Source organism: Maylandia zebra, linkage group LG17 (genome assembly GCF_041146795.1).
Source record: "Maylandia zebra isolate NMK-2024a linkage group LG17, Mzebra_GT3a, whole genome shotgun sequence".
Taxonomy (NCBI): domain Eukaryota; kingdom Metazoa; phylum Chordata; class Actinopteri; order Cichliformes; family Cichlidae; genus Maylandia; species Maylandia zebra.
In genome coordinates, this window is record NC_135183.1 from 18,948,869 (window position 1) to 18,971,859 (window position 22,991).

Sequence of the window (22,991 nt, forward strand, 5' to 3'; positions counted from 1 at the left end):
ATCCTTAGAGGAGTCACCACGAATGTTAAACCATCTATAAGACCAAGAACATCTAAAAAAACATCTGCACACTTCTGAAACGTCATTCTTTGAAAGGATGAAACTACCTGTAACTAAATGACAAGACAGAACTAGGAAGGAGGCTTGAAATGGCTCTTAAGCCAACAAACTTGACACAACCTGTGAAATAATGAAGCAAGGGGATGGGTGCTTTATAATGGCACCCAGTCACTTTTGGTTTTGGATGATGTGACAAAAGAAAAAGGCAGCAAAATAAATTCTGAAGAGCTTAGAGATCCTGGAGTTTATCTAAGGTGAAGAAAGAGATTATTTTAAAATGATGTAAACAGCCTCCTCCAAGGATATCGTCCTCTAATAGACTAGGACTTAAAAAAAGAAATATCATGAAACTTCAAGAAAAATGTCAAATCAAATCAGAACTATTTTCATTTTCTCAGACTTGATGGGAACCCCAGCAGCTCCTCCGCTCTTTGGCACCCCAGGAGGTCACACATTCATTGCTTAGTTTCAGTGATGTTTATTGATAATAGAGCAAAATCTGCTGGATAGATTCAGCCAAAAATTACAAAGTAGAGTGTACAGCTCTTCATATTACATACGGGCACTGACCCAAAAACAGGAATAAGATCAAGATGGATTTTACTGTTGGATACAGAACCGACAGCGACACATAGATCTTATTTACTCTGAATTTGAATATAATTCAAGTGACAAGTCGCTTTCTTATAGACTTCCTATGGCAACCGGGGGGCTCGCCCCCTGCTGGCTGTAAAAAAGCCACCTCGCTTGAACAAAACTCGCCTGGAGCTTAGATTTAGAGTTAGCTTCACAAAGTGGTCAGACAATTGAGAACTGAGCAGCGAAGCTCCTTGCACTGCTGTGCATAAAACCTAATTAAGCCATGGAGTCCGAGTTAACACATTAATAAAACAAAACTTGCACAGCACCTGCCAGCTTTAAAGTCTAAGCTGTCAGCACACCAGGTCTTTGGATCATAGCAAGTATATTGGATTGAATACATGTACTATTATACACACTGTGTATATTCTGCATGTAAGGAAAATCTATCAAAATCTAACATACAGAAAAGGTGAATAACAATGTGTCACTTTGATATCGCCCTGGTTTATTAGATGCGCACACTAAGACTGGCTGATTTTCACAGCATAGTCATCCTTGCGCTTGAGAGTCTAACTAGTTGCAGAAAGAAAGAAAGAAAGAAAGAAAGAAAGTGTACTTTATTGGTCCCCGTGGGGAAAATCCCTCTCTGCATTTAACCCATTCACTCAGTGAAGCAGTGGGCAGCCATTGGGAGCCCGGGGAGCAGTGTGTAGGGACGGTACCTTGCTCAGGGGTACCTCAGGGTAGCGGTTCAGGGGAATCGAACCCCCGACCTTCGAAGTTTCACCTGACTCATTTCTACAACTGACAGGACATTTAAAGTCTAAAATGTAGATAATGTAGAAATACTCTGATTAGGTCTTGGCTCAGTGAAAAGTGTTCATTAGCCTAAAGCAACAACCGGAGCCTTTGCAGTGTGACACAGACACAGAGTGATGCAAACTGAGGTGACCGTGAAGATGTCGAGTCCTGACACAGACTCTGAATATCTTTCTGCTGCTCTGCACGAGTGGAAAATCTCTCTGTGTTTGTGTGTATGTAGAGGAGACTCGGAGGACAGTGGCCATCAGATCGCTGGGGGGCCAGGTGATTGGCTTGGCTTTCTGCCAGTCAAGCCAATCAGAGGACTTCATTTCCCCGCAGCGATAAAACATTTTACATTCAAGCAGAGTCGACCTTTAAAGCGTCACACACCTGGAAAAGTATAATTACAAAGTATAATTAATGGAGATTGTGTTGCTGCAGAGACTTTCTGTTTACACTGTAAATTGGGCTCAGATGATAGATGTAATTACATTTATTAATTGCTTTTTGTTGTCTAGTCTCTCTTTGTTCCTGTCAGTCGTGTTGTCAAAGTCACCTGAATGGCACCGCTGTTGTATAATCCTCCTTCAGTGTTGAAAATATCACCTTCTGGCCCCTCAGAGAAATGAGATGGATAAAAGGGATTTTATCTCCTCGGATTTCCATCTCTGTACCCTGCCTTAAACAGATAATAATGGAGGATTACTGCATCTATATGTTTTTATACATCTGTGAAAACAACAAAAACCCCAGAAATCACTGAGAGATGGTGGAAGATGACAAAAAGACGAAGCATTTTGAAATTATCAGAAATTTAAGTTAACCATGGGGCATATGGGAAAGCTGATAGTGGTCTGGGATGTGGCACAATTAACAAGCTACCTTAGCTGTTAGATAAAATAAATTAGTCAAGGCTTCTGGTCAATTGTAGTCATGCAGTGTTTGTATGTTCTCTGGCCTTTCTTGGGAGCAAAAACATGCTTGAGGTAGAAAAATGGCTTCAACTGTACAGAAAACGACACGACTAATGTGAGTGTAAGATGAGCGTATGAATGTACTGAATGCCACTCTTATGAAATTTTAAACAGATAACTTGCCTCCATTTCACCCTATCCCTACCATCCTCTGCCACACCAGCTCACGACATTTGAGGATCTTTTTTTCTTCTTCCTCTTTTACTCCTGCCTGGCACCTGCATCCTTTGTCCAATATATCCACCATCGTTCCTCTACACATGTCTAAACTATTTCAGGCTGGCCTCTCTAACCTTGAGCAGTCTCTGTGGTGGACTCATTCCACACAAAACATTAATGGCTGTAGAAAGAAAAAAAGTATAAATAATTTTTGTACTTGAGTAAAATTTTCTGTTATCCGTACTTTACTAGGGTCAGTGTCCTGAAACTTTTCCATGTTTCCCTGTTGGAAGACACCTGAATACAATTAGTAGGTCATTAGCAAGACTCATAGAACTTGACTGCATGCTGAAGTGGCAACCCCTAACCCTACTCAAGTAAATTTAAGTAAATGTAAGTGTTTGGGGAAAAAAATGTACTTCTAAAAGTACTTATATTACACTATGTTCATTCCTTCATGAGCTACTGTAACATGAATCAAATGGCTGAATTGCCACCTTAGCATGCAGTCAAGTTCTACGCAGTAATTTTATTCAGGTGTATTGCAACAGGGACACAAGGATAAGTTTCAGGACACCGGCCGTGGAGGACTGGAGTTTGAAACTACTGATTTAAAGACAAATATCTTCTTTTTTACAAAATTTTCAAAACACCCTTGTTACTTTATGTTGAAAAACTTTTGAGTGAAGATTTGGTTTCACATCACTGAAGGCCAATTTAAGCCTAAATGGAAAGAACAATCACACTGGTGGTCATCGCTGGGGCTTATCGCATATAATGAGATGAAAGTACTTTAGCTTCTAGCTGCTACAGAAGAGAAGCTAGCGTAAAGGGAGTAACATTTATTTCAAATAGCAATGATTTCAAATGCATAGATTTCACAATTATTAACAAACAGAGAAACTGTGGAGCTTGTTACACAGTTGAGCTGCTGCATTTCTCAGGGAGAATATGAGGTAACTTCATTCAGAGATAGAGAAGTATGTAATAAAGACAAGACAGGAGAGGAGAAGAGAGATTTGATTTAAAGATAAGGTCTGCTCAGGGACATTTAATAAACTGGAAATGTAAACCTAAATGTAATGTCCTCATTTGTTAAACCACATATTGTATGTTATGTAAAGTTGTTTTATGTTCTGAAACTTTGTTTTTTTCAAAGGTTGCATGAAAATATTTGGAAGTGTAGTGTAGGACAAACAGATTACCTGTTGTACTGTGGTGAATTCACAGTGAAGCACTGTGTTGGACTAGACCAGGGGTCGGCAACCCGCAGTCCTTATACTGCGGCTGCGCGTGGTTTGGGAAAATAAATTACAAGTATTTAGCTGAAGTGTATTTTTTTGTATTAGTTCTTTTTAAACTTGTAGTTCTAAATTGAAAGATTATTGTGATATTGAAATATAAAAATAAAATTATATTTTATTATTTTTCGTTGCTCAAAATAAGCATCACACTCGCGGAAGCCGGTATACTCGCTGAAACGCCATGCATTTATCGAGACTTTCAACCCCAGGTAGGCCAATTATGGATCTTCGGATCCACATTATGTCAGCAGCTCCACCACGAACTATGTTAAAAAAAAAAAAAACACCGCTCCCGCCTCACAGATGACAGCTTACAGTCCTGCGTAAAGATGACAGTGACTTCACTGTGCGCAGAGATTCAGGAGCAGAAGTTCCATTGTAAACATATCCCGGCAGACCTGACGATGTTTCCATGAACATGCTTTTCAGCATCTCTTTATTGACCACTTTCCACACACGGTTGCTGTACGCATACAGTCGGCTGTAGCTTTTCAGCTCACAGCCCGACAACACAACAGCAAATAGAGCACAGACTTTAAGGCGGCGAGGTGTGGTTGCGGGTGCAGCTCAGGTGCGTCCGCCTCCCATGCAGCGGTACTGCAGACCACGCCCCGCCACACACATTTACCATGTAAAATAAGTATAAGTAAATAAATAAATATTTATGCAGAATTTTGCAAATATTTATTTTTCATTTTATTTTTTAAAATTCAGGTCAAGGGTCTGCTATGCTCCAAAAGCCCAAAGGCGATATAAGGCTTGTGGCTCACAACAGTTTTTCTTTGCTACATGGATCATTTTAGTTCAGCTGGATGGCTTTCCTTTTTGTTATATTTCTTTAAGAGTTCAAAATGTGTTAATTACATAAATAAAATGTAATTTTCTCTGTAGCACTTCATGGATTTCATAAGCAACACACTTTAGTTGTTCACACCAAGCATAAAGGTAGAAAAAACAATATATACAGTGTTATCTTCATTTTAGATGTCACAATTTGCGGCTCCCAGTGTTTTCTTTTGCTGCAAGGCACTGCAGACAAACTCAGCTAAACAGGCGCTAGAATGAGAAAAACTGAGTGGAAAACGCATGAGACAGCAACCACAGTTTGAAGATGAAGCCAGTGCAAGTACTTTAAGGTGGAATGGATGGCATCCATGAGCTGTCGGCTCTATTGAATTCCAAGCTTCAAATGACTCTTTTAATAATATATCAGTTATTCAGGCCTCAACGGCTAAATCTGGATGCTCTGCTAAGTGTGCTGGCTGGTGGTGATTATGGAAATTAATGTTCTGTTAATAAGATTTGATGGCTTATACAACGCTTTGATGTCTGCTGTGTGGACTTTGACTGACAGCAGTGACTGACAGTCGAGTCTCCTCCTCCTCCCTGGCTGAATTGCCCTTTCTCAGGATTTCAAAGCAGCTGTTTGAGAATAAACTGTATTTTTTAATCATATAATTTTGTACTTGAGTACCATCCCTTGTGTAGGCATCATGGGCTTTCCAGAACGAAAATGTCATTCAAAGCTTCAATGGCAGCAGTAGCTTCTTTCTCAACGGTCCATGAACCATGACATCAGTGTCGTTGGAAGAATTTTTAATGCGCTGATCAATGTGTGTGGTTAATTATACTAACTGACAGTCAAAGAAACCTAATAACTAGCAAACTACAGATGGAACCCTGTATACCGCAACCATACGTAACCCGTCTCAATTTGGAGAGTGTGTTTTGTCCGCATATGTTTTATGTTCACTTTTTTCTGTCCACCATGTGAATTTTGACAGTTTTCTCTTAAATGCAAGTTGAGTATTCACCTAAAATGTGTGTTTTTATCCACAATGTGTATATTTTAAAAAAATCTAAAATCAATACTAATGAAATTATTGTAAAAAATATATATATATTATATTCATGCTCTTCAAAAATCCAGGTAGACATGAATTAATGAACCGATTAAAAGATTCATTATCTTTAACAGTCTTTCACTTTTTAAAACAGTAGTTAAATAATTTACCGATATTGAGAGACAGACGGTAAAGTTAGGACACCCAAGGCTACAATTTGAGCCAACTATTATCTTAAATCCTGCCTTTGGGCACTGAGTAGATGATTCAGCTGCGACGCTGATGCTGCCTGACACCCATTATCGCTGGCGGACAGCTGTCATACAATTTCCTGCTGTCACGTACCAAGAAAATTAACGACTCCATTATTTTCCCCTGGTGTGGCTGGCATGGTCACACCGAGCGTGGAGTTGTGAAACTGTTGAACTCCGGCAACGGCGAAGACTCACTTTCAGCAGCAGCCGTGGCGATGTTTACATTAGAAACGGTGGAGACGGCAGTAAAGAGGCGCCGTTTGAATACTGCTCCTCAGTCACATCACATCTTTACCTGACAATGAGGATGTTAGAGACGGATGATAAGATCTCCGTCTCTCTCAGCAGAGTGAATCTCATTAGTCGGCAGATGGGGTGTTCATATAATGTCTTTATTCTGCTTTTCTTTCTCTCTTCGCTCTTATTTCTCCATCTGTTTTGTTTATCTCCTCATTTTCTTCACTCACCGTGCCTTCTCCTTCCCTTCTCCTCTCATTCCTTCTCCGTCTGCTCATTTCTCTTTACATTTTGTCACACTGATCATTCTTTCACTCTGCCATCTGTTTCCTGCATCGCACTCTCAGCCTCGCCAACTGTTTCGACTCGGCCGACCCAGCATCAGTCCTGCTGTGTTTCAGCAGCGTGATGACCCTCCGTAAACCCTGTATTGTGGTGGACTGAACGCGCTCCAGATCTTCAGCATTTGCGACCCTGACATCACAGCAGATCCTGTGGATTTGTTACAGGCAGCACAAAGCTAGTGTGCTGAGTTTTTTCAGGCTCCTGCAGCGTGTTGATTAGATATCTGCAGAGTCCTAGCAGTGTGGCTAATGATGTATAACTTATACTGAATTTTTCCCTTTAACAGGCTCTAAGAAGCTTTGAGTCTACAGTCCTCTCTGTGCTGCTGCTATTATACTCCAAGTCACATATGAAAACAGCAGCGTCTTATTTTGCTAATGGAAACGCCAAGACCTTCCCACCACTTTCACATCAGATGGGAGTGAAATTAAACATTGGGGGCATGTGGTTTTAATTGTTTTCTTTTGTCTATTTTGAGACAAAGAGGCCAAAAATTATTTTATTTTCATAAATCTGGTATAAGAATTTCCAAATTTGCCTTTCAAATCATATCACTCAGATTACACATGCTGACTAGACCGTTAAGGTTTTTACAACATGACTTTCCTGCTACTAAGTTTACTACAGTGAAAACCCTCACTGTAAAACAAAAAACAAAACAAAACAAAAAAACCCAACTTCTACCGGAAAAATGTTCTCCGTGCGTATGTTGCATTGTTGGTCAACAGCTCCATGAAGCCTCGTCCATTCTGGATCATCCTGTGAGATCCCACAGTGAAACCTGCAATCCTGACCAAGACAGTTCCTGAGTACTTTGAAATCCTTTGGTACAAGTGCTAGACACTACATAAGCACCATACACCACCACATACCGCATTGAGGGTGACACAGCAGATGACTAAGAGAAATAAAAAAAATGCAACAAACCCAACAAAACTAAATGAAAACACTTAGTGAGAGTAACTTTACTGGACATGCCAAAAATTTTAAGATTTATTTTAAACCTTAAAAGGAAAGCCCGTCTTCAGGCCATTGAAAAAAAAAAAAAAAAAAAAAAACTAAAACAGGAGTTTTTATGTGTAAATGTGGCTGAAAAGGTAAAAGGACATTTTCCCTCGATACCTCTTCAAACTCATCACACTGCCAGCAAATTCAAAGCCCAAATATTTTGCTATGAGGTGGTATGCCAACCACTGCTACGTAAAAAGATGACTTTGCATTCGAAAGAACAGATAGGTAGGATCCACACATCTATTAAACACTCTCTTCTAGAGCAAATTTAGCATGATTTCACTTTTGTGCCACTTAGATATCTTGTACGCCTCTAATCCTCAGAAAATGGCTCAGTGGGATATTGGTGAATGGAGGAAATCTGGCTGAATTGAAGGATGACCCCTGTGTCTGTTCAACCAAGTTCATACATAACAGCCAACCAGATTTACAAAGAAAGCAAGCTCTGTGGACATTAGCAGCCTTTATTAATTATATACAGTGGGGCAAAAAAGTATTTAGTCAGCCACCGATTGTGCAAGTTCCCCCACTTAAAATGATGACAGAGGTCAGTAATTTGCACCAGAGGTACACTTCAACTGTGAGAGACAGAATGTGAAAAAAAAATCCATGAATCCACATGGTAGGATTTGTAAAGAATTTATTCGTAAATTAGGGTGGAAAATAAGTATTTGGTCACCTCAAACAAGGAAAATCTTTGGCTCTCACAGACCTGTAACGTCTTCTGTAAGAAGCTTTTCTGTCCCCCACTCGTTACCTGTATGAATGGCACCTGTTTGGACTCATCATCTGTATAAAAGACACCTGTCCACAGCCTCAAACAGTCAGACTCCAAACGCCGCCATGGCCAAGACCAAAGAGCTTTCGAAGGACACCAGGAAAAGTATTGTAGACCTGCACCAGACTGGGAAGAGTGAATCTACAATAGGCAAGCAGCTTGGTGTGAAAAAATCAACTGTGGGAGCAATCATCAGAAAATGGAAGACATAAAAGACCACTGATAATCTCCCTCGATCTGGGGCTCCACGCAAGATCTCACCCCGTGGGGTCAAAATGATCATGAGAACGGTGAGCAAAGATCCCAGAACCACACGGGGGGACCTGGTGAATGACCTGCAGAGAGCTGGGACCAAAGTAACAAAGGTCACCATCAGTAACACACTACAACGGCAGGGAATCAAATCCCGCAGTGCCAGACGTGTTCCGCTGCTGAAGCCAGTGCATGTCCAGGCCCATCTGAAGTTTGCCAGAGAGCACATGGATGATACAGCAGAGGATTGGGAGAATGTCATGTGGTCAGATGAAACCAAAGTAGAACCTTTTGGTATAAACTCAACTCGTCGTGTTTGGAGGAAGAAGAATACTGAGTTGCATCCCAAGAACACCATACCTACTGTGAAGCATGGGGGTGGAAACATCATGCTATGGGGCTGTTTTTCTGCCAAGGGGACAGGACGACTGATCCGTGTTAAGGACAGAATGAATGGGGCCATGTATCATGAGATTTTGAGCCAAAACCTCCTTCCATCAGTGAGAACTTTGAAGATGAAACGAGGCTGGGTCTTCCAACATGACAATGATCCAAAACACACCGCCCGGGCAACAAAGGAGTGGCTCCGTAAGAAGCATTTGAAAGTCCTGGAGTGGCCTAGCCAGTCTCCAGACCTCAACCCCATAGAAAATCTGTGGCGGGAGTTGAAAGTCCGTGTTGCTCGGCGACAGCCCCAAAACATCACTGCTCTCGAGAAGATCTGCATGGAGGAATGGGCCAAAATACCAGCTACTGTGTGTGCAAACCTGGTAAAGACCTATAGTAAACGTTTGACCTCTGTTATTGCCAACAAAGGTTATGTTACAAAGTATTGAGTTGTATTTTTGTTATTGACCAAATGCTTATTTTCCACCCTGATTTACGAATAAATTCTTTACAAATCCTACCATGTGGATTCATGGATTTTTTTTTCACATTCTGTCTCTCACAGTTGAAGTGTACCTCTGGTGCAAATTACTGACCTCTGTCATCATTTTAAGTGGGGGAACTTGCACAATCGGTGGCTGACTAAATACTTTTTTGCCCCACTGTATGTATGTAAAGCCTTAACACTAGAGGTAGCAATACAAGTAATAATGATTTTCTTATTGAGGTGCTTTGTTTTCAGCCTTGAATGGAAATAATGATGCTGGTTAGTGAGTATTGAGAGCAGCCAAACTTGCAGTTGTTGCCAGCTGCAGGTTGCTATGGATACAAGTATAAGGATGTGCAGTTTGGAGTGTTATATCATGGAAAAAACTGCCTTTTGTTAGAGTGAGGGTGAGGTTGGAGTGACAAACATTTTTAACAGAACACTGACTGAATTAAGACAGTCAGACAGACAGATGGACAGACAGCTGCAGGTAGACAGAATATTAAAATGATTTATGGATCTTTATATTCTAATGAAGTCTATGCAAACAGCCTCTGTAGTAATAAATTATCCACTTCAAACAAAAACACTGCAGAGACACAGAGAGAGCTAATGGAGAAGATTAATTAGCCTGATTCATAGGATTACACACACACAAACACACACACACATGCACACACACACACGCACACACAGAGAGAGAGAGAGAGAGAGCAGAGAGCAGAAAAGTTAATCTCATAATTAAACTTTTTTGTGCTTTTTACTGAACCTTGTGGGGAAATATGACAAAATAAAGAATACTCCACAGCAACAATGGCACCATGGCCTCATGAACGACATCATGTGTGGTGAACAGAGTGCTGATGATTCTGTCTCCACAGACATCTGAAATCAATGCAGGCTTCAGAAGGGTCATGAACAGAACTGATGGATTAGCCAACATTTTACACCAATAGTTTCAATTTCTTTCACATGCTTCAAAACATGCTGGTGTTGCTACATTAGTGCATTACTAAGATTACAGCCTAGCGATTATAAGAGGACATTCACAAGTGGTGGTGGCTGATCTGGTATCCCTGTCTATCCATTTTGTCACAACTTTGTAATTTTGTGCTGGTTAAATATTCAAAGATAGAGGCATTAAGAGCTGAAATCCATCTTTGGGATTTATGAGTTTCCCTGCAACAAAAAGTGGATAAAATAAAAACCAAACATCAGTACTGGGATTGGCCGTCAGCCCATAACCAGACTCCAGATAGTATAATCATAGCATAGCATTTATGCAACTATTTAGTCTCTCTACAGATCTGACTCTCCCAACAATAACTTTCATTGAGAACATTTAAATCTTTATCATTCATCTCTTCTATGCTAATATTTTTATTTAAGCCTAATGATAGCAAAGCATCTGCAACACGTCTCTTTGCAATAGGCTCTAAATCAGCCAGCTGATTGTGTCTTAGATGTATTCCTGTCATTGTATAACCTGTCAACTACGTCACTGTGGACAATCGTCCAAATTTTTTCAAATCTGTGGAATTCTATCTGGGCTCACTAACTGAATGTGTGTAGTTTATGTGAATTTCTAAGTATGCAGTTTTATTACAGTTACACCCATTCAGACAAGCACTTTTTCTGTGCTTTAGTGCTTCCCATCTAACATTCACACACATTCATACACCAGTGCACCAGACAGCCGCACCCAGAGGGTGTGAAGAAGAGCAGGAGGAGCCTAAAATGCCTAATGAGGTCACACTCGATGAGCAGATAAGCTGTACATTAACTGGTTACACAAAATATAAGCATAAATGTTGGCTGTTGGTCGTGGGCGTGTCCGCACAGTGGGAAATTAGTTCTAGTCAGTTCTTGTCACATTTTCCCACAAGGTGTAAAACAATAAGGAGAACTGCTGCCAGCTGTAGCACAAAAGAAGTTATGAGCACGTTTTGTTTTGTTTTTTTACTGTAGATGAATTCACGTTTTAGTCTTTTTCTCTTTGAGTCTTTTCTTGTGTTTTTTTCTCTGGTGGTGTGGTTTAGCTCATGCCTTTATTTTTGCTTTCAGTTAGTCTGTACTTGTTTTAGAAGATTAATGGTTTTCACTTAGTATTTTGGCCTAGGTTCATCCTAGAGCAAAAAACTGCTTACACCTATGTGGATAAATAAATATCCCATATTATGCTGAATCAGTGTATTGATTCTGACTTGTAGCCCAGGGCGGGAACTGTTAAGAAATAAATAGATATTTTTTAAGGCTTATCTGCTCATTAGAGTGTTTTATGAGAGGCCCAGACTTGACTAGGTCACAGGGTGACCAGAAACTGCATGTTTTTGCAGAATATGAGGAGTAGACATAGGCTGTGTCCCGATTACAGGTCTGCACGCTTGAAGTACGCGCACTACGCGTACTACGTACGGTGCGTTCCAGCTACACGTGGAAGATGCAAGCCCGACAAGCACAGCCCTCCCGAAAAGCACCTGGCCACTCGAGCGGTCGTGGACCTCACCAAGGGATTGACGCCGGGACGCAACATCACGTGCGACAACTTTTTCACCTCGCGCGAGCTCGCCGACAGGCTCTATCGCGAAAGAGGCCACACCGTGCTGGGCACTCTGCGATCTAACAGACCCGAGATCCCCAGAGAGCTGCGCTGCAGCAGCAGCAACAGAAGCAGCAGCAGAAGCAGCAGCAGAAGCAGCGGCAGCGGTGGCGGCGGCAGCAGCGCAAAACCGCCCTTGGTGCTGCATTACAACCGCACCAAGGGAGGCGTCGACAACCTGGACAAGGTCGTGAGCATGTACAGCTGCAGGACCTGCAGGTGGCCCGTGGCCCTTTTCCACAACATGGTCGACGTCGCGGCCTACAACGCGTTCGTGTTCTGGAGGGAAATTCACCCCGACTGGATGGCGGGCAAGCTCAACAAACGACGGCTCTTCCTCGAGCGACTGGGCAAAGCGCTCGCGCGTCCCATGCTCGAAGCCAGGGCGTTAGCGCGAGGACCGGGAGGAGGAGGAGGCAGAGTCGCGGCCCGAGGTACTACCACCGAGGCCGACGGTGCCGACGCCGATACTCGTACTACTCGTGTCACCTCTAACGCTACGCCAGGCGACTCCTCTCCGGTCAAGAGGCGAAGGTGCCGCGTGTGTCCCAGGAGCAAAGACGTCAAGACCAAGATCCTGTGCCACTAGTGCCGAGTGCACATGTTCACCAACTGCGCCGTCACGTACTGTCCCAACTGCGCCGCTTCTTCCCGCACCGCTGCTCCCCAGATGCCACCGACGTCGTAATAACACAAGCGCCCCACGGGGGTTCTAGCGACCCCAACCCTATCATCATCACCGTCATCATCGTCATCATCATCATCATCATAACACACATATGCCCGAGGGGGGTCCTAGCGACCCCCACCCTAATCATCATAACACACATATGCCCCGAGGGGGTTACCAAGACCCCCCCATCACCACCACCATCATCATCATCATCATCATCATCATCATCAATACCATCCTAATAACAACACACACGCCCCTCCGGGGGTCACCACGACCCACGCCCCAAAAACAGGCGGGCGCACAAGGGTTAAACTCTCTTAAATTAACTTCCAATATAAAAGGTTTATCATTGATTGAAATTCATTCAGAAATGTTTAAAGAATGAGCTGTCACAACTTTCAAGTACAAAGTTGTTATGAAGTCAGTGACACATTCGCCCCTTTTTTTTCCTTTTTTCCTTTTTTATCCTTTATTTATTTATCCTTCTTATTTCATTGTACTATATATTGTTACTCTTATTTGCCTTGTATGTCTACTGTACAAACTGAACTGGAATGACTGACTGTTCGCTTTATAATTTCAATAAAGTTTTGAAAAAAAAAACAAAACGTCTTCGGCCGCTCCCTTCTGCCGTATTTTGCGGCAAAATTATCCACACCCACCGCCACGCTATGAATTGTGGGATATATGGGACCACGAAGCGTGCACCGGAGCGTGGGGAAATCGACGGCGCATTTGGAGTATGCGTTTGAAGTACACTTCGAATTGGGATAGCCGTCGTCAGTGACGTAACCGCACTTAAAATGCGTACTTCAAGCGTGCAGACCCTGAATTGGGACACAGCCAGAGTGAGACTAAGTTCGGACAGGTTGCCCTGGCAACAGACCTTAGAAAGGGGAAGTTCTTGCAAGCTGCACAGGAAGTTTTAGTACACAGGCATATTAATAAATAAGACAGAAAAGAGGAACTTGTACCACATAAGGAATGTTTGTATTGAAGCTGTGTGATGTGTAAAGTACCAAAATAACACCTATATGTGAGACGTTCTTAGATTCTAATGTTAGATCCTGCAACTGGCGTTTGGGCTGTGCAGTTGTCTCTCTCTTCTGGAAGATGATTGAATAAAAAGAAATATAAATCTTTTGACCACTATGAGTCGGGTTTTCTCTGTTCTATCATGGGGACAAAAGAATCAGGTTTTAATAGAACTCTGTACAGTCCTTTATATCACACAGGCGTGTAACCACAAAAGCAAAACCAAATTCAATGTAAAATCCACGATGAGTAGAAGAGAACATAATCTTTCTGTTTAATGAAACATTAATGCTTTAATACACATAAAATAAGCAGAACACCACCTGATGAAAGGAAACGCTGAAGCATCTTATGCATGACTCTCTGGTCTTAACTACCATTAGGAATCTGTTATTTGAACTTGTGCTCTGACCTACATCCAGCATCCATAACAAAAAGATGTCATCACTGCTGTAAAATTAAAAGAACAACTCTGATTTAATCCACTTATGTACAGTTAATCCTCCTTTGTCCAAGGAGCCTTCAGGCAAATGATCAAGCTCATTATGAGGATGTCAGCATTCAGCTGAAGTGCTGTCCAAGGGGTGTGCATGCATGTAGCTTCAGGCTGAGCCAGTTCTGTTTTCCTTCTCATGCATCTGAACATGTTAACTGAGGTTAACCAGCCTCGAGACAAAGGACCACCGAAAAGTATTTTCCATCATTATTTGTCTGAGAAATGCGATTTGTTTACCCTAAATCTGGACTAATCGCTTTATTTGCCAAGAGATTCAGCAGCGGACAGCTTCCCTGTGTTCTCCCTGAAGGAAACTATAAAGCCAGCTGAGTTTATATATAGTAAGTGATGTTTACGGTGGTTAAAAATAAATGTGGTGTGATTTATTGTGGTTCCATAAAAGTAGACAGTAACATAAAACATGGAGAATTATAGAAAGGAAGCAATATAAATTTATGATCATGATAAATACACTAATATGGGCAACAGCAGAAAATACAGGCTTGAAATTATGACCATGATTTCAGGTTATACTTTGAGTCTTTATGCTAACAGCTTTAATCTGTCATCATGCAGGTGGGCTTCATCCACATGGTCAGTGCTGCAAAGGCAACACTTTACTGGATGATGACCAGAGTCTGAAAACCCCCAAATACTAGGGGTGCAACGATACACAAAATTCACGGTTCGGTTTGATACTTTGGTGTCACGGTTCGATATTTTTTCGATACAAAAAAAATGTTCATGCTTGCTTCTTCGACATCTTTAAGAGTTCTAAACAAATGTCTGTCCCCCTCCTGAAAATCTTATGTACGCAAACACGTGTTGCAACTTCTTATCTTGTGCGCGTTTTTTATTTTGACAGCGAATGCGCACCTGCGGACCACTTATGTGCAGCCCTGGTTATTTAGCTTGTCATATCGCAGCCACAGAAATTCTTTTGTCCATGAAACCATAAAGCTGCACTTTCTTTTTGCCTTATAGTCTGATTTGTCATAACTTTTCCGTTTTGTGGTAAGCTTTTCTTTGGCTGTCACTTCTTCACCCTGACCTGTCTTATTTGGCTCAGCAGAACTAAAATATATATCTGTCTGTGAAGGTCATCGTAGTCAAATATAAATCCTGCTGCTTTTACACGCGCACTCACATAATGCTCAGCGATTCTCTGCGCGATCAACCTCTCACATGTTTAAGCTGCGGGAGATTTCACTTGTCATGTTTGCATAGTAAGCTAACGATTAATAAGACGATGTCAGAGGAATTGGTGCGCAAATTATCATCACTCACCAATCAGTGCTGTCGCTCTCTATACACAGTTCGCGCGATTGCAAAGTGAAAGCAAAAAACAAGCTCAAATAAAAACACGATTTCAATATGTCACATATTGACAGTGGCTCACCGATGCCAATGACATAATTACCCAGCTACATTTCCGAAAGAATGCAAAAGCATTGACATATATTTTTCCTTCCTACGATAGGCCGACGGGCAGGGCAGAGATAGATTTTGGTAGCCCGACTGGAAAAATCGCTAGCCCCGGGACGTCGGGCTAGCGTTTTTGCGAGCCCTGTATCTGATTGAGGAATCACTCATCTTTGGAAAAGAGAGTTTATTACAGAGAAATGGCTCTTTCCAAAATAAAAGCTATACTATACGCTTCTTCTGGGCAATATTCTCAGCAGCATATTAAACATATCAGGTCCCCATAAGGAGAATCATGTGCTAACCACTGTGTAAATGACTCTGTAAAGTTTGTAGCATGCGTGCTTGTTGTTTTTGTCTGCTTCCGCTTGTCTTTGCACTAGGATGATGTCGGCGTAAATGTGCAGTCATATTCGTTGTGTTCCCACTAGTGCTGTCAGCGTAAATCTCGTTGAAATGACGTTAACGCCTCAACACGGCAAATCTCCGTTAACGAGCTACCACAGATCACCCCGCGCATGGGGCTGGACGGCCAACAGGTTAACGAGCTAACTGCGCTAACACACTAGTTCCCACCCATGTAATTGAGCATTGCGTGGCACATCCAACATACTGTTTTACTTTAGTCCATGACTCGCTTACCTTCAGGGTCATACGTCACATGAAAACCAAAATAGTTCCAAACGCCACATCTGAATGAGGGTGGGGGAGGTTCAATTTGCCATGTTGCAAGGAGAGCTTAACTTCTGTCTCTCTAGCTTGCCCTGCGCTCAGTGAATCTGCGTTCGACTACTCCGCCTAGGCTGCACTGTCGAGCGCAGATCACTGAGCGCTCAACACAGACAGCATCGTCAGAAGGAAAGTTGATAAAATAAATTAAAAATTTTGTATTGTTCGATACATATGTGTACCGAACCGAAAGCACTGTATCGAACGGTTCAATATCGATACGAATATCGTTGCACCCCTATACCCAATCATTCTTCAGTCATAAGGAGCTGCTATGAGGGCATTTTGGTGATGACACCCTGCCGCTGTGTCTGATGGGCTAAGATAAGTGCAGCCACATGGTCATCATTACATTATTTAAGTTATATAACTTATAAAACTTAAATAATGTATACATATTTGAGCCTAGTATGCTAGTGAGCCTGGTCTACATCGCTGTTTAGGTGGCTGGTATATGCCGGTAGGGAGAACTTTGCGCTGTGACGAGATGACTGATATGATTTATTTCTCCTGTCGGTGGTTTTAATGTTGTGGCTCATCAGTGCAGACTCTCTAGCTGTAATCTGACCTGTTATTTGGTATGTTGGTAGCTGAAATATATTTTTAAGCACAAAATTTATATATTCATATATTCATCCCGAAAACACAGTTTTTACTTTATGGATGGAGGCTATGCATGCGGGGACTGCTGTGAGAAAATTAAATGTATATATATTCATTCTTAATTAGGTACACATTTCCTCCTCTAACATGATTCCCTTTTGATTAAAAACTCAATCAGCCATGTCAGTCAGTTTCTGCAGAGAGAGAACAATATTTGGGTCCCATGAGGGAGACTCTGCTGAGATCCTGATAAACATGTGGGCGGATTTTACAGGAAAAAGAAAGCGAGAGAACAGATGGATCCATACTGAGCCAAGCAGTAAAACCATTTTTGTCAGAGGGTAGAAAGATCAGTTTTTGATGGGAATATGAACCGACAAGTTTCTGATCAAAAATCTCCAACCTGGAAATTACGGCGCCACCTTTCTCTTTATCGCCCTGTTGATGTCATTAAAGTTTGATCAAACCGATTCAAACGCCATCTCGTGTTGCTCTTTCCCAAATCAGAACACGTTTCTGGACAGGCTAAGGCCACGATATCATCACAGTTCTGACACGTCCTAATTTGGTCACCGACACGTGTCCTAGTTTGTCTGCTTCAGCTACAGGGTTAGACAGATGAACCTTATAATGTTCAGAGTGAATGGTGCTCATTAAGCTGTCGCGTTAAAGTAACGAGTTTAGAATTAAACGTTTCTATCTGCAAACTGAGAGGCTTTGAGATATCATTAAGATTTATGGTTGTCACATCCTCAATATTAAAACTGTTTAATCAAAGAGCGACATCACTCTTGGATTGTAAGAAAATCGAGCCCTCTAGAGATACATCTTTCCATTTTTTTTACTTTTGGCAAAACTGAGAGAGATATCTGAAGACATTTTAAAATTTTTGCCATCTTTCACTTGAACCACCTTTGAGGTGTTCAGATAATTGTTGTTGCTATTATAATGACAGTCAAAGACAAATGAAATTACAATATGAACTTGCTAAGTTAAATAAAATGGCACATAATGTTTCCATAAACCTTTGGGAGTGATGAGATCAAACTAAAGATCTACAGAAATCCTGATATTAAAAATAAAGTTTGCTGCAAAGTGCTACACAGAGAAAAAGAGTTTGGCTGAAATGCAAATTCTGATGTGTTTAATGAGTCTGAGCCTTTCAGTTGCTGCTGGAATAACAGTCTGCTAGGAGCCGAGGAAAAAAAAACATCTTCAAGTTTGATGACAGTGCGTTTACACTTAATCTACAGGGTTTTGACAGAAAGTACAAGGAATTTCCTCAGCCTATAGAAGAGAAACTTAATACACAAACTTGTAAAGAAAAGAACCTAATACAATAACTTTGCACCATCAGGAAAATGATCAGCATTTTGTCTAAAGTCGCTTTTTTGATTCTCTTCTGCATACAAATAAAGACACTTCCATGCTGTAGGAGGAAGGGTGCTGCGTGGTTTGGGTCCACCTATCGTTTTAGAGTGATAAGTTGTTGCAAATGAATACAAAGTTGCTCTGAGTAATCAGACTTATCCTCTATTCCAGGATGACCAGGGGTCAACCAATGTTTTTTTAAAGATGAAATTATGTTAATCATATTTTACGGCCTTCACACTCTTCAGATCCAATTCAGCACCTTTGGGAGATTTTGAACTAACATTGTAACACCGTCACAACCCCAAAGAAAGGAATGTCTTTTGGAAGAACAGCATCCGTTCCTCCAGATGAATACCAGAGAGCTGGGGGATTAAAGTAGTCCTGATGACATGTGGTGGCCAAACACCCACCCATTCGGGGTTGGGCCACTTATTCCTAACTGGCTGGGGTGGTTTGTAGGAGGGATGGAAGTAGCCAGGAGTCGGCACCTTTGAGGCCGTGGCCATGATTCTGCGTCACACAAAGGGCAGATTCCTGTCCCAAATGAAGGAGTTCAAATATCACTGAACTGTTCATGGATTATTATTCTGCAGTCATGCAGGGATTCTAGCAGACTGTTGAGATTAAGCAAGTTGAACACAAAGCTTTCTTTTTACCGTTAGATTCACCCTTTACCTACGGTCATGAGCTAAAAAAGACAAAAAAGCAGATAAAAGAATTTTCTTGGTGTTGGGTTGGTGGGCTCAGATTTAGGGTTAGGACCTCAGACATTTACTTCTTGTTCATATTAGCCAAGTTTCTTTGGGGTCCAAGAATCATGTGTATACCCTTTTAGGTTTGCCCACCTGGCTTAGGAGCCCAGCGTAAATGTGGAAAAAGATTTTATATGTCATTAGGTGGGCGATCGTGGCTCAAGAGTTGGGCGTTCGCCTTGTAATCAGAAGGTAGCTGGTTCGAGCCCCGGATGACTATGTAAAGCGCTTTGAGGTCCTTAGGGACTAGTAAAGCGCTATATAAATACAGGCCATTTGCCTTCAGAGCACTTTGGGATTCACCAGGAAAGTTGGAGGGGATAAGGATGTCTGGAATATCCTCCACAGCCTGCTACAGAACCCACCCAGAAAAGGGATGAATTATGATGGGTTATGACATCAGTGAGCCAAATCTGTCATGTCCTCCTCATCCTATTCTAACATGCAGGGTTACTGTCGTAAAATGCCTTCTTTACTCCAGATCACAATGCTTTTCTAAACATAACCAGCGAGTGAACGCAAGAAGCAGGAAGGGATGCAAAACTAATCAGAAACTGAAAAAAAGAAAGCAAAACAAAAGTGTTTTTACAAAAATGGAGAAAACAAAGTCGGCCCAGGATGAAAGCATGTTGGTGGATTTGTCCTCTAATTTGCCACGCATATTTTGTTTTTTTGGGATTTGCTAAAACATCTCATGCTGTCTCTTGTCTTCTGTGTGATGTCTTTGAAATAACTGAGCACATTTCCCACAGCACGCTCGGCATCTCGCTCTTGTTCCTGTCAAGTTTTAGCACTCTTACTGTAAGCCGAGAGTTTTAAAAGCATCAAAGCGTCTGCCAGAAGAATGTAATGTTGTTACTAACATTTTAACCCAGTTTAAGTCACACAGACGGCAGAGGTGTAGCGGGATTTTTGTGCAGTGTGAAGGTGCTGCTGTGGAAACACACTCTAAGTTTCCCCCCTAAATAAAGACAATTCACAAAGATGGAGAGCATACAGATATGGAGATGGAAAGAATGGGGAAAACGTAACCATGGCAACCATGTTGGGTCACTTAGTCAGTGAGAGGCCGACGAACTCCCCTCCCTCCACACACACACACACACACACACACACACACACACACACACACACACACACACACACGCACACACACACTGAATGGAGTGTATACTTTATCCGTGTATGGGCAGCGAGGGGGAGGCGTTCCAGAAAATAACAAAGGTGAAACACAGCGGCAACGGAAAACTATGTGTGTGTGTGTGTGTGTGTGTGTGTGTGTGTGTGTGTGTGTGTGGGGTTCTGACCTTGGCTGTGATTCCAGGGAAAGTTTGCGTCAAACTGGCAAATGGCCCACCAGCCAACGCATTATGCACTCACACCTGAATCGCCCCAATACACACAGACACACAGGCACAGACACACACACACACACCCCTGCCTACAGGTATGACTTTGGTCGTCATGGTAACTGATCTGTGGACCCACAGAGCTGTGATTCAGTTTCGCAAACAAACACAACAGGGTACAAACCCCGCCCAGTCAAGCTCCATAAAAAGTCAGGCATGTCATATCACAGGAAAGCATGTTGAAATCAGAAACTTAGATTTGGGTGACCATCAAAACCTGTTTCAGGTGCAAATAAATAATCCACGCCTCATTAAGTCACAGATGTGGATTAATCCAAAACTGAAAATGGGACCTACTTTCTCACACAGCCCTGTCTGGAGTTTATAGAGACTGGTAAACTGAGAAAATACCCACTGAGCGGCTGTTTGGCAGGTGAAAAGACCGTGTTGATGCCAGAGGTCAGAGGAGAATAGCCAGACTGTTTTGAGCTGACAGGAAGGCAACAATAACTCAAATAACCATTTGATATAAGAACGGTATGCAGAAAACCATCTGTGAATCCACAACATGTCCAAGCTTGAAGCAGATGGACAGCAGCAGAAGACCACAGCAGGTGTTGCTCTTTTCAGTTAAGAACAGCAAAATGAGGCCACAGTTCACACGGGCTCAGCAAAATTGCAAAGTAGAAGATTGTAGAAATGTTTTCTGGTCTGATGAGTTTCAGTTTCTAATGCAACATTAAGATGGCAGTGTGACAATTTGGTAGAAAGAACATGGTCCAATGATTCATGCTGCTGCTGGTGGGGTCACATTGGGACCCTTAGCCTATCCAAGCTGTCATAAGGCAAAAAATCAGCGTATAAACTGGAGAGGTCACCAGTCTATCACAGAGCAAACACAGAGTCAGAGGACCATAACTGGCAACTTAGAATCACCAATTAACCTAACCCCACTAAGTGCATACCTTGGGACTGTGGGAGGAAATTGGAGAAAACCCATGCAAACATGAGCAGAACATGGAAAATCCACACACAAAGGCCCCAGGGTGGTGGACCTTCTTGGAATTTGATGTCACAAAACGTCTAAAAAGGTGATTCAAAAAAACTGTCATAGTCCGACTTTCCGACTTATTAAAATGTCAGGCCGACCACCTGGAGGCAGCCTTTTCAAATATGGCCTTCAATGGCCTGCAGTGCACAGATGCTCCACCAGAGGGCAGATGACATTGTTGGGTGGTGCTGTTTTTTCAGGAAAGTGTTGATCATGTTAATGTAGTGGTCTTAAAAACTTTTATCCAATATGATACAAATTGTCTAATGGGGTTAAGAAATTACTGCACACAGATTAATATTTCTCCATTTGATAATAAAAGTTTTTTTGTTTGTTGTTAATGACTTACAACCTTTTATTAAAAAGTTCAAAAACACACTTTTTCAGACCTATAATTACACACAAGTCCCTGGTTTCTAAAGCATTTCAGCAGTGTGGCTGCTTTAAAGCCATAATAGCTGCACCGTTACGACTTCTAATAAAACCATCCTGTGAGCTTGTTAGAGTTGGTTTAAAAGCATAAAGATACGCACTCTGACTTTGTTACATCGGCACGCTTCCCCCAGCTCGCTTCCGCTTGCTGAGGTTTTGAAACTCGACACACCTCTCTGCCGAGTAGACGTCAACTAAAGTGTTTTAAAAGTTTAGTTTTAAATCCCATGAAGCCTCATTACTGCAGAGACAGAAGGATCCACTCAGACCACCGATCAATACTCGAATCGATCAGCATTTCCTCAGGTGAACCAGCGTCTGTGTTACTTACAGCATATCTTTGGGAAGATGCTGATCTTTTTCCATCTCCGTCTCCCCTGAATTGGTTTGGTCTCCTTTCTTTGCCTTGTTTCTTTAAAGTCTATTTTCCATCATTCGTTCAGCTGCTTGCCTTTGATTATAGCAGCAGGATAGGAACGTGCACACGCACACACACACACACACAGTGGCACACAAAGAGAAAGTAGTGCTCGCATATACACTAAAGAGTGTGCTGTGTATGTGTGTGTGAGTGTGTTACATAATGAGCCCTCATCTTGAAGTGACACTAAAATAGCTGCTTCAGCTTCACGCTGTCTTCTGTGTCTTTAAAAGCACCAATTAGAGACATTTAATCACCGCACTGGCTGTCCGGACGAGTCACACACAGTTACACAGAGAGAGAGAGAGAGGTTTCATTTGTCCTCTGCGGTCTCTAAGAAAAAATGTCCTGTGGGAGGGAAATGGGGGAAAAAGTTTGTCTTTAGAAACATTTTAAATATTTTTATCTGCAAGTTAAGCTGTCAAAAAGTAATTTCACTCTGATCATTTGTCGTTGCTGCATCAAAGTATAAACGGTGATTGGAGTCATCTCAGCTGATGAAACACCATTAATGCTCGCCACTCGCAAGCCATCAATCCCAGAGTATTATCATTCCCAATGCGTAATATACCGA

General features: G+C 41.9%; 1 protein-coding gene across 2 annotated transcripts in view; it reads right to left on the reverse strand.

Moving 5' to 3' along the window:
• The window catches only part of LOC101477232 (thyrotropin-releasing hormone-degrading ectoenzyme), a 272,984-nt gene that overhangs the window by 130,448 nt on the left and 119,545 nt on the right, over nt 1–22,991 (reverse strand). The gene's annotated exons all lie outside the window — the stretch shown is intronic.